The sequence below is a fragment of the Antechinus flavipes genome, chromosome 1 (genome assembly GCF_016432865.1).
Source record: "Antechinus flavipes isolate AdamAnt ecotype Samford, QLD, Australia chromosome 1, AdamAnt_v2, whole genome shotgun sequence".
NCBI classification, from domain to species: Eukaryota; Metazoa; Chordata; class Mammalia; order Dasyuromorphia; family Dasyuridae; genus Antechinus; species Antechinus flavipes.
The window spans coordinates 191,742,109-191,755,356 of NC_067398.1; the positions used below are offsets into that span (position 1 = coordinate 191,742,109).

General features: G+C 32.8%; 1 pseudogene; it reads left to right on the forward strand.

Moving 5' to 3' along the window:
• The window catches only part of LOC127544749 (pleckstrin homology domain-containing family A member 3-like), a 29,060-nt pseudogene extending 20,153 nt beyond the window's left edge, over positions 1-8,907 (forward strand).
• The last annotated feature ends 4,341 nt before the right edge of the window (positions 8,908-13,248 follow it).

Below are 13,248 nucleotides of genomic sequence, written 5' to 3' on the forward strand. Positions count from 1 at the left end.
CCAGTGAATCAAAGATTATACTAAAAAGATAAGAAGGGGTTACCTAGGATTCTAAAAGCCAAATAGTAGATTTTATATTTGATACTGAAGTCATAGGAAGCTACTGCAAGTAAGTGAATAGGGAGGTGACATAGTCAGAGTTGAGCTTTAGGAAAATTAATTTGACATTTGATGAAAAGAAAGATTGGAATGGGGAAGAGACTTGAAGGGGGAAACCTAAGTAGCAAATTCCTGCAATAGTCTGGGTGTAAGGTTATGAGGGTAAGGATTAGAATAGTGGAAGTGTCAAAGAAGACAAGAAAGTATATGTGAGAGGTATTACAAAAAAAAAAAAAAACAGAATAAATAGTTTAACTATAGAGAGAATATCGAAAGAGAATGAAGAGGTAAAGACTTCACCTAAGTTGAGAATCTGGGTGTCTGGCCAGCTAACAGTATGGAATGATAGGAAGAGGGGAGGCTTTTTTTTTTTTTTTTTTTTTAGATATACTGAGTTTAAGGTGTCTATAGGACATCAAGTTCAATTATCAAGCTGATAATATTACCAAACAAAGTAGCAAAAAAGAGAGAGAGAGAGAGAGAGAGAGAGAGAGAGAGAGAGAGAGAACTATCACAAACATACATGTACACATACACACACATATACATATGTATATGAAAAAGGAAGAAAGGAAGGAAAGAAAGAAGGAAGGAAGGAGGAAGAAAAACAAGGAGAGAGGAAAGGAAGGAAAGAGAAACAAGGAAAAAAGGAGAAAGAAGGAAGGAAGGAAGGAAGGAAGGAAGGAAGGAAGGAAGGAAGGAAGGAAGGAAGGAAGGAAGGAAGGAAGGAAGAAAGAAGAAAAGAAGGAAAGAAGGGAGGAAGGGTGGGAAGAAGGAAGGAAAGGAAGAAGGAAGGGTGGGAAGAAGGAAGAAAGGAGGAAGGAAGAGAGGGAGGGAGAGAGGGAGGGAGGAAGGAAGGAAGGAAGGAAGGTGTAATCGTATAGAGGAAGGCCCAGGACAAAGCCTTAAGGGACATCTACAATTAGCAGCTATAATCTCAATGAAAATTCAGGAGAGGAAATGGCCTTGAAAAGAAGTGTTCTGAGACAGTTAAGACTAACTAGTATAGTGTTGGAATCCTTACTAACTGCTAACTAATTAGAGTTGATCTAATCTTACAAGAAGATGTTTTGGGCAGAACCTGAAACAAGGTACTAAGTAGAACTAATTAATACAAGGCTTGTGTTCACACCTTTACTCATTGGAGTTCAATGAGTTCACACCTCCCTTGAAGCTCTTTGGGCCAGAGAGCACTATGGGAGAAAACCCACAATCCCTCTCTTGAAGGGGCATAAATAGAGCTTCAATGGGCCAGTCAAGGAAGTTCTTCAGAGTGAAGAAGCTACAAGTCGAGATTTCACTGGAATGACATGAAGAGTGGAGCTGGCTGGAGGCTGAAGAAAGCAGAGGCAGAGGCTGAAGGACCAGACCTTTGGATTTAAAGACATTCGGAGAGAGCTCTTGGAACCAAGCAGAGAGATAGGTCTCTAAGCTAACCGGGCTATATTGGAGATAATAAAAGATCTGAACTTTTATCACCTGGCTGTGTTTTGAGAAGAAAAAGCTCACCACATTTTGGCGCCCGAACAGGGACCGATTCAGATCCATCTGAACTAGATCACAACAGTATAGCATCACAGAAACAAAGAAAAACAAGGAGAAGATGGTTGGTTGACAGTGTCAGACTGCAGAAAGATCAAGAATGATGAGGTCTATTAAAGGGCTATTAGATATGACTTTTACAAGGTCACTGGTTACTTTGCAGCGAGAAGTTTCATTTGAATGATGAGATCAAAAGTGAGACTGTAGAGACCCAAGAAGAGTGTGAGAGAAAAGATAGTGTAGGTAATGATTATAGATGATATCAAGGAATTTAGCCACAAAAGAAAGGACAGATAGTGCCCTTTAGGGGATCAAATGAGGAGCTTTCAAAGATGGCAGAAATGTGGTTTTGTTTGCAAGTAGTAGAAAAATATTCTGTAGGCAAGGAGAGATCGAAGACCTTCAGAAAATAGATATGAGAGAGAAAGAGAGGATAATATATGGAGAAGAATGGAATAACTTATTCAGACAGAGGAGTCTGCCCTGGCAACAAGGAGGTTCACTACTTTGGCTAACACAGGGATGAAGAAAGGCATAAAGTATAAAGCTATATGATATGAGAAAGAAGGGAGAATAGTGATTCCTTTGTTTTTTTTGTTTTGTTTTGTTTTTTGTTTGTTTTTAGTGAACTATAAGGCAAGATTTTTAGCTGAAAATGTGTGTGTGTGTGTGTGTGTGTGTGTGTGTGTGTGTGTGTGTGTGTGATTAAAGGCTTGAAGATGGTTGAAAAATTTTGAGGAGTCACTGTGGTGAGTAGGATATTAGGAATGATGTATCACTGTTATATTTTAAATATGTGACAAATGTGTGCTTATGAGTCTTTTGTATTTTATGTATTTATTTTCTGAAGTAAGAAACAGTACCCTATAATTGAGACTTAATACCTTTCATATGGAGTAGCTTTTCTAAAATTGACCCTGCCTAGGTCCTTTTTGGGGAAGTTTTAGACATTAGTTCAATATAAACCCATACGATTTGGGTCAGAATTGCAGAGGGGAGAAATTATGAATCAGAGAATGTAAAACAAAAACCTGATTCTCTCTTTTAGAAGTCACGATCTCACAGGAATGAACCTGAGTCCACTTGATCCTAGTACCAAAACCAGATATGGGAGCCACATAAGATCCAAATCTTCTAGCTAACCAGGTATAAATAGCTTACACCCCTGGAAGTAGCCCTTTCTTCTGAAAATGGTATAGATGCTTCTGCATCATAGTAGCTTCTACTGCTATTCCATACCCAAAAACTTTCTCAAATTCATAAGGTAATTCCCAAAACTGGATTGCTCTTTGGTTAGTTGCCCTAAGGGAAAGAAACACAATTCAAAATGACATTTGTGGACTTGAGATACAATTTCAGTCTGAGCTAAGAAAGCTGATGTTCTCAATACCACTTCTATGTAGCTGGTATACCTGCCACCAACTTGTAACCTCCATATCCCCTCCTCTGTCTCTTAGTATGTACAATGATGAGTTGTCAGAGTCCCAACTCACATGCTGGAAAGCAGAGAAGATAAATTTGGAGTTTTTCTTTTTAGATTTTTTCCTTTTAAAGTCTATGCAATAAGTAATTTTTTTCCTATCTAATTGACAATCATTTAAATGAATCATTCCCCCAATCCAAATTTATGGGAATTAAGGAACCAAAATAAGTCCAGAGAATATGTATCACTGAAACTAGTCCAAGTAAATATGTAACCCCCACCATTCCTATTTCATAAGAAAGTACCCCCAAATTCTACAAATTTATGGAGTTCTTTAATCACACATTCAGTTGTCAGCTCAATATATAATTCTTTGGTTTAGTCATATCATTTTGTAGACAAAATACTCACATATACATATACGTGTACATATTTTAATTCTTTCAAATGTATTACTGATTCCTAACTAACCTTGAGTAGTGATTTCAGCAGAAACCATTTATTCTTTAATACCACTGAGAAAGATGTAATTTTGTCTCTTTTCTGTGATTTACTAAATCTCTCCATCTTACCAAGTTTAACTCTTCTTCCCTCTCCCAGCAGGAACTTTGATTCCATTACATAAAATTTAGATATGTTTTAGAAAACAACATAACCATGAATAAAATCTAGAGACTGAATTGGATACCAAATGCTATTATTCATTTTCCTAAGCAGATTTTCTCTTGGTGCTATCACTTTACAATTACTGTGTGATGCACCTGTTCACCAGCTGCTACAAATCCTTGATGCACCACAGAAGGAATAATGTAGGTCTTATGACCTTACATAGCACACTTTAAAATACAATTTCTTTCAGAGAAACTAGGAAAGACTGATGCATTTTAGAAATAATTATTAATTTTTTAAGGGATAGGGAAGGAGAGAAAACCATGTTTTTCCCTACCCAATTTTTACACTCCTGTTTTTCTTCATATCTCATTACTAAGAATGAGTCTGTGCTTTTAAGATTTTAATCCAAAAGGAGTCTTTTAAGGACATACATTTAGATCTGGACACATCTAGCAAAAAGATTTGAAATGCTTCTATCCCATGAAATTTAGTATTTCAATATATCAATATTTCCTAAAATATTGCTAGAATATTGTGGTTAAAAAAGTCTCTAGTTTTTCAAATACCAATTTATTCAATTCAATTTAAAAATTTTTTGTTATGTTTATCCTATATAAATACTGAATTAACCAGAAACAAACAAACAAACAAAAAAGACTAATGTTTTTGTCCTCAAAGGACCTATACTCTACTGGAAATACACTTTGTATTTGTGTGTTGTTGCATGTATATACATACTGTGAGGAAAAAGAGAAGTTACAGTGAGGCAGACCAATAAATGTTATGTGTAGGTGGAGGCATTTGAAGTGAGCCTTGAAAGAAGCCAAGGATTTGAAGAGGTTTCTGTAAAAAGGAAATGTATTATGGGAATTGGGTCAGCCTATGCAGTTTTAGGAGATGAAATACTGAGTTCAGGGAAAAACAAGTAGGTCGTTTTCCCTGGTATGTAAAGTACATGGAGAATAGGGGAAATAATAGGAAATTTTTGAAGATGTAGACTGGAAAAACATCTTAAAAGGTTTATAAATGCTAAGCTAGAGAGTTTTAATTTTTTAATCTAAAGACAATTAGGAACCATTAGAGTAGAGAGTGACAGGGCCAGACCCCTGTGTTAGGAAGATGTCTTAGACAATTATGTGGAGGATGGATTAAAAAAGAAAGAACAAATGATCAAAGAATATGAACAGACAATTTTCAGATGGAAAAATTAAAACCATTGCTAGTCATATGAAAAGTTTCTCTAAATCACTATTGATCACAGAAATGCAAATTGACAACTCTGAGATACCACTATACATCTCTCAGATTAGCTAAAATGACAGGAAAAGATAATGACAAGTTTTGGAGGGAATGTGGGAAAACTGGGACACTGATTCATTGTTGCTGTAGCTGTGAACTGATCCAACCATTCTGGAGAGCAATTTGGAACTATGCTCAAAAAGTTATCAAACTATAACCTTTGATCCAGCAGTGTTTCTACTGGGCTTATATCCCAAAGAGATCTCAAAGAAGGGAAAGGGACCTGTATGTGCAAAAATGTTTGTGGCAGCTCTTTTCATAGTAGCTAGAAACTGAAAACTGAGTGAATGCCCACCTGTTGGAGAATGGCTGAATAAGTGATGGTACATGAATATTATGGAATATTATTGTTCTGTAAGAAACGACCAGCAGGATGATTTTAGAGAAGCCTGGAGAGACTTAAATAAACTGATGCTGAGTGAAATGAACAGAACCAGAAGTTTATTATACATGGCAACAAGACTATACAATGATCAATTGTGATGGACGTGGCTCTTTCCAACAGTGAGATGACTGATGCCAGCTCCAGTGATCTTGTGTCCCCAGAGAGAGGTCTGTGAGAACTGAATATAGATCACAACATAGCATTTTCACTCTTTCTGTTATTTGCTTGCATTTTGTTTTCTTACTCATTTTCTTTCCTTTTTGATCTGATTTTTCTTGTGCAAGAGAATTGTATAAATGTTTACACATATTGGATTTAACATATATTTTTATATGTATAACATATATAGGATTGCTTGCCATCTAGGGGAGGGAATGGGGGAAAGAATGGGGAAATCTGAAACACAAGGCTATGCAAGAGTCGATATTGAAAAATTATCCATACATTTGTTTTGAAAATAAAAAGCTTTAAAAAAATTTTTTTTAAAAGAAAGAATATAATTAGGAGGGTAGTTTCCTCATCCAAATGAGTACTGTGGGCCTAAGTTAGAGTGGTGACTGTGAATAGAGTGAAAGAGAAATATGTAAAAGGAGGAGGAAATGTGGAGTCAGAAAAGATAAGACCTGGCAGTGAACTGGATGTGGGTGGCAAGAGACACCCTCTTTATAGGGAGTAAAAGTTTCCAGTTGGATCTTGTGTCCATCTTAGGCTTCCTCTTCTTAGTTCCTAATGGGATTCAGTATTATAGACAGGATATAAAGATTTTATTTCCAAGAGTATTTCCAAGAGTCCATACATGCTCTGATGAAGAACTGCATTGTTGATGTTTGTAAAGCCTTATAATGGACTTTTCCAGTGAAATTGATAAGTGTTCCTTTTAAAGGCTTGGTCTTCTCAGTGAAGGTTGTGGCAAAAAAAATCAGGTAGTGAAAAAAGACATGATATCTGTTAGGGACCAAACAATATATTCTTTTAAAACCTGGTTGTAATTATGTACTTTCATCTATAGATTGGATAATTGTCTGATATAGGATGCCATGAAATTCCCAGGTAGTATTTGACCAATACAGTTTAATCAACATTATTAAGTGCTCAAACACTCAAGAGGAAAACAACAAAAGAAAAACAGTCCCTGCCCTTTTTAGATTGTAAATCTAAAAGAAGATAAAACACACAAAAAGAAATAGGAAAGGGTGGGTCATTAGGGGAAAACTTTTCCATGGAATTAAAAAAATCAGGCAGATCAGCAAATGCAGAATATAATGAACTGAAAGTCCTTTTTCTGCCCTCTATAAAGTAAGATTTGAGGGGAATTTGGTACTGTACCTTCCAACCTTCCAATAAAAGGAGAAAGGAGGCTGAAGGAAATGGCATCAATTAAGGCTTTGGTTCATAGAATGGTGGTGAGATTTGAAGTGATGATCTTATATTGGAAGAAGCATCTTGTTGTGTGGAATTGAAACTAAGCAAAGTAGTAGTTTCAGAATTGAATGGAGCTACACACACACACACACACACACACATTATCTATCTATCTATCTATCTATTTATAAATTAGAACAAGAGAAGGAATCAAGCCTTTTAAGCCCCTTTTATGCATAAAAATGTTAGCTATCTTAGTTTCAAGAATTCCATTTTGTTATTATATCTTTTGCCACCTTAATGTAGTAGAGGCTGTGAGAAGGCTGTGATATCTGGAAACTATCAGTTTTCATAGCTATTTATTCTGCAGAATAGGTGCTTCTTGATAGACAAAGGATATAAAATATGAGAATAAATCCCTCTAAAAGTTTCATAGTAATAGTAGCTACATCTGCTTTATTAGAAAGAATACTTCAATTAATTTAAATATTAGCAAAAAAAATTTAGAAATATATTTCAAAAGTATATCATTTGGCATTATGTTAGAAAAAAAATAAGATTTTATGTTTTAAAAAAAGTCCTTTGGATGTTTCAGTCTTTCCAATTTGTCTCACAGATAGGTCAACTTTAACAGCATGTTGGGCTGATAAAAGGAAATTCAAAGCCTCTAATGTGAACTATGTTTAAATCATAATTCTACCTTTGGTAAGGGTAAAGCAGCACTCTGAGAAAGGGATGGGACAAAGGTGTTCTGAAATCAGCAGCGGTTTTTTTATTTCTTTGAGATGGTTCATAAATAAAGTGTTACTTGTTTTATTACTTTTGTGAAGACCATTTGCCTTTCCACTTTAGCATCTTTGAGCATAAAGGAAAACTAAATTTCTAGAATATGCAATAATAGAAGAATAGATGATCCTTACAAGAAAGTCAGTTCACCTATATATGTGTGTATATATATATATATGTATATACACACACACACACATATATATACACATACACACACACACACACACACACATATATATATATATATATCATCATCATCAAATTAGTAATGTCAAATGACAATGAAACTTACCATAAAAGCAATTATTTGCTGAAGTAGAAAATATCTATAAATATTAAACATTTCTGTATGTTTAGGACCTAAAGTCACAAATTAATCTCTCAGAATGAATGTTGAATCAACATTTTTTCAATGCTAAAGTAGTTCTGGAATAGCATTAAGGATTGGATCTCTATTTTCATCAGTATAGGGAATTATTGATGAGGAAATTTCTTCTACAAATGCAAGTCAACACTTTAGAAATTTGAGGGGAGCACTGAGAGGTTAAATGAGTTGTTTAGGATTTCAAAGATCCCAGGAAGCGCTCAGTAAATTATTATTATTGTTATCATTATTATTATTATATATACACATATAAAATCACTTCATATGCATATTTGCATATCACAACTATGTATATTGTATTAATACATATAATATGTGAGCTATTATGTGGTTTCTCATAAAATCACTAACTAAAGTAGATTGAACCTACCATTAAGATTTTAATGTATGAAGTAAATTAATGGGTTTGGGAAATGAAATTCTTTGGATAAATATCATGATAAAGAACTTAAAATAGTTTAAGTATTGTGACCAGCTAAGCTTGAGTAAACATTTGTAATAAGTCAGCCATATCGGATTGAGTAAGTATTGTAAGAGACGGGAATGTAAGGAACATTGTAACACTTTATAACACTTTAACCATGAGTGAAACTGGAAACTGAGGATTTTTCAGCACCAAGGATTTAATCATTGGGCTCTGGGAAGAAGAACAAAGACTTTCCAAGAGAAAACATTTAAGAGATAACTGCTTATAGAAGAATCAGACTATTTAATGGCCTAGAAATATTCAAGAAGTGGCTAATCTCTATTTGCTGATTGAGAAAAGCCTGAGGTAAAACCAGGTCTTCTTAAATTATTTTAGAAAGCTCTAACTCCTCTGAATTAATTGATTATTAATCTTAGAAGCAGAACAGATTCTTTGTTTTGTTTTTTGTTTTTTGTTTTTGAAACAGGTATTGCTTAACCAAGACCCTAGTGCTACAAAAGCCCACCTATATTCCACAGACAAATAAAGGAATAAAGGTCGAGTTTGCCAATGATTTTGGGAGGATTAACGGGATGAGTGGGTGAATAGTTTCTGTATTTTTATTTTCTCTGACCATTTAAATTATCTCTCAGCCTCTATAAAAATTGGCCCTCCTCTCTCGGAAACTCCAGTGAATGGACTGCCTGCGTCCCATGAGATTCTAATAAAGCATCTGTTCTTCACTTTGAGATATCTCTTGAGTATTTTGAATTAGGGGTTGTTATCTCACACATAATACTTTTCATATCTTTCAAGAGATAAAATAGAGCATATGATCTAACAAGTAGGAAATTACTTCAAAAAGGAAAAACAAAACAACATGGAAATAAAGATCACATTTCTCCCTTCATAGAAGCATTTCCCTAACCTTTTCTGTCAATCTATATCTAATAGAAGCTTCTTTTAACACTTAGAGATTCTGGGTAGTGTAGAATTTCAGCATTTTTCCCTTGCTTTAATTGGTGATACATTAGCACAAACTTTTTAATAAAGATTAAAGGTAGAATGTACTCAACAGGCTAAATTTACAGTCCCAAAATATTTTACATCTCCCAGAAAATTCCACTGATTGAAATTTAGAGCAGGATATAGTTGTTAAATCAAATAGAATGCAAGACATTGGAGTTTTCACATCCATGATCTGCAGTAATGTAACACTAAAATGCCTTTCGTGTTCACTGAGTTCATAAAAAGTACTTTTATCTTTATCTTCTTTTCCTTTGGTATTACTAGGGCAACCTGTATTCCTATTATATGATCATTTATTCATGATACTTTTCAAAGAAAACAACAGTGAGAAAATGGAATTCACAATTACAAAAGAATGAGATTTCACAAATAATAATAAATAGCTAAAATTGGTATATTTTAAGATATACAAAACACTTTCATTTTATCTGTAGAGCAACCCTATGAAATATGTACTATTATTCCATTTTACAAATGAGGAAATGAGTGTGAGAGGTTACATGAGTAGTCTAGGATGACACAGAAAAAAAAAAAAAAATTGAAGCCTACTTAAAACCAAAAAGATATTTGTTAAGACTGGCCAAAGCCACATAATGTCTGTGATGTTTATAGGGACTGCATTGATCTAATAACATTATTATTCTGTATTTTTATTTTCTTTGAACCATTTAAATTATCTCTCAGCCTCTGTAAAAATTGGCCCTCCTCTCTCGGAAACTCCAGTGAGTGGACTGTCTGCTTCTCATGAGATTCTCTGTTCTTCACTTTGAGATATCTCTTGAGTATTCTGAAGCCAACAAACAGTATCAACATAATCATTCTGCATTTCTATTTTAACAGTAACTTTTAGAGAGAAAAAGAGTCATTTAAAAATAATACCTGTGTATTCAAATTTGAAAGTCATGATGTTTAACAGGAGCTAGTCTGAGATATTTTACAAGATTATAGCATTTTATTTTTAGCATATTTCTGGCTAATCACTCTTTTTAGCTGACTGTTAGAGATCTTTTAGGCTTGAAAATGAACATATCTAATCCATGATATGATGTCTTACCGTAATTGAAAAAAACACACAAAATAATCACATCCAAGCTGTTATAGTAGTTCACTGTTTCAATTTCCTAAACTTTTATAACTAAGACATAGAATAAGAGAATTTGTAGCATATTAATTTACAATATGGTTCATATCATAAGAAATATATACACATATACAACATATATGTCAAAATAAATAATATCTATCCAGAGATCCAAATATTCAAAATCAATAATATGAATTTGATCATTGATAGCAAATAATTTAGAAACAATAATCAATTATTTCAATAATATTCCTTTGGTCACATATAAACAAATAAAAAGTTATCTGGATTTTCCTATAAGTCACCTAGAGCTTCTCATTGGGTATTTGATGTTAGCATGTGTTGCAAATATGGTAAGAACTAAAGTCATGAAGATTTGTTTCAAAACCCAATATTTATCATGTTCCCTATTTACTTTTTGTCATATTCTTCATGTTAATAATTGCAATATAAATGTTATGCATCTCTTTTCTTTTTGTAAAAAGGTAACACTATGTAAATGTCATTATTATAAACATTTCAAGGAATTCAGAAAGTAGAAAAGACAAATAGAGCTAAATAACCTTAAAATAAAAAAAGTCAATATCTAAAATCGCTCACTTTAGCAAAATGTCAAGCATATAGTAGGTTCTTGATGATCGCTAGTTGACTGACTCATAAAGAAAATTTATTTTTAAAATGTACATCATCAAATTACAGATAGTTTCAGGTTGGTCAGAAATCTAAATTCATCACTCCCTTTCAATAAGGAAAATTATTTTGCAGTTATGTGTTAAAAGAGACTTTTTTATGTGTTAAAAGAGATTTTATTTTATTCCAAAATAATAAATGATAATTCATAGTTTTCTCCTCTGATATTTAAGAAAAATGACAATATAAATTCATTTTACATTATCTAAGTTTAATTTAAGCTCTGAGCAATATTCAAAATGTAGTTGTAATCAACTGTAGATTTCAACAATATTAACTGCATTTATAAGAGGAGTTTTAATTTTGCTACATTAGTATATTTAGTCATAAAAAGCAATTTGTTTTTCTAAATCTAATCTCATGTTGAGAAAAAATCAATTTTGTATTTTAATAAATCTATTTTATAATTCAATATATTTTCTATATTAAAGTCTAATTTATAAATTTTAAACATTAAATATACATGTGTATACATATACATGTATATATGTGTATGTGTTTTTATATATACATATATATAATATCTTTCAATAATGGAGCTATGTAAGGTTGAGTTGAAATTTAGATTTCCCCTAAAATAAGATTATTTTTGTTGTTGTTGTACTTATAATACAGTATTTCTATGCATTGCTCAAAAAGTATAGCAATGATTTAAAAATTAATTTATAATAATATTTAAGTAACTTTTTACAATTTAATTACATTCTAAATATTCATAATTTTTGCAAGGTATTTTATTTGCAAAATCAACACTAAATTACCATGATAGTGATTCAAGTATCATAGGTTTGGTATGTATAGTAGAATATTGTTTGGACAGGTTCATATTCATAAACTTACAAAATTCATTTATATTTTTACAATATACGTGTGTGTGTGTATAAAAAGCTGAATATTTAAATTTTCTCAGGTAAAAATTCATTAAAGTTGCGTTTCTACATATATTTCCATAGAGGTTGACAATTTTTTTGTTTTTATCACATTGAAAATCGTTTCATGGTATTTCTTGAGCTATAGTGAAGATTTGATAGGTGTCTGACTTCAAAGATTTCTGCTTCTGTTTCTGCTTCTGTCTCTGTCTCTGTCTCTGTCTCTGTCTCTGTCTCTCTCTCTCTCAGTCTTTCTCTGTGTCCCTTCCTTCCCTCCCTCTCTCCCTTTATCTTTCTCTATTTCTCTCTTCCTTTTCCCCTTGCATTGGGGATATATAACTCAAGACTCCTTGTCTTTCAATTTAAAATTTCTCCCTAGGTATTTAAAAGTATAACATTCAAAACTTTGGAGTCAAGTTTTTCACTTTCTGTTTACATTCAAAGAAACAAATTCAGAAAAATAAAGACTGAGAAAGAAAAGCACTTCCTTGCATCCCTTGGCCTAATTATCTCCAAATTATATGCTAATCAAACAGGATAAAGTGAAGGGGGAAGAGTTTTTTCTTTTTTTCTCCTTCATATCTCATCAAATTAAAGGAGAACATTTTTTTTTTTTTTTGGTCCAAATACAACTTCAATCCCATTTAAGAGAATGTGAAAGTTTCTGTTTCTTAAAACTTTACTTCAACTATATGATTTACTTGTGAATATTGTTCCCTTTTCATATAATAGGTATGCTCTAATTCTCAGAGAAAGGATTTCCCCCTTTATTCTTCTATCCCAGTACATAATTCTTTTGCATTGAATGCACTACTAGAGTGGAAAGATAATGTGAATGACTCTCTAAATTAAGCTTGAGTACATTTAAGTGAAAACTCTCAATCCTTCCAAAATTGACCATGACTAATTTAAAAGCTGTTTACCATTCTTAATGGACTAATTACATAGACAAGGATTTCTGCCCTCCCTCTTAAAGAAGGAAAAATACCCAACCAAACAAAAAATATTCACTTAGAAATCTCCTCTGTTGAGAGCCATTTCAGATTTTGAAAATCCTTCCCTGCTCTCCATCCTCAGAAGTAGCTATAATTGTTTAGGTTCCTTTTACAGAAAGCTAAGTTTTTAAAATTATCCAGAGAATTTTTTTTTTGCTATGGTCACACACATGGGAATTGAAGTTTACTTTAGGCTAAACTATCTCCAATGTGTTAGGAAAAAAATTGCAGTAATTTGAGGAAAAAATAGTCAATTTCTCTTTTCATCTCTCAGTTTTA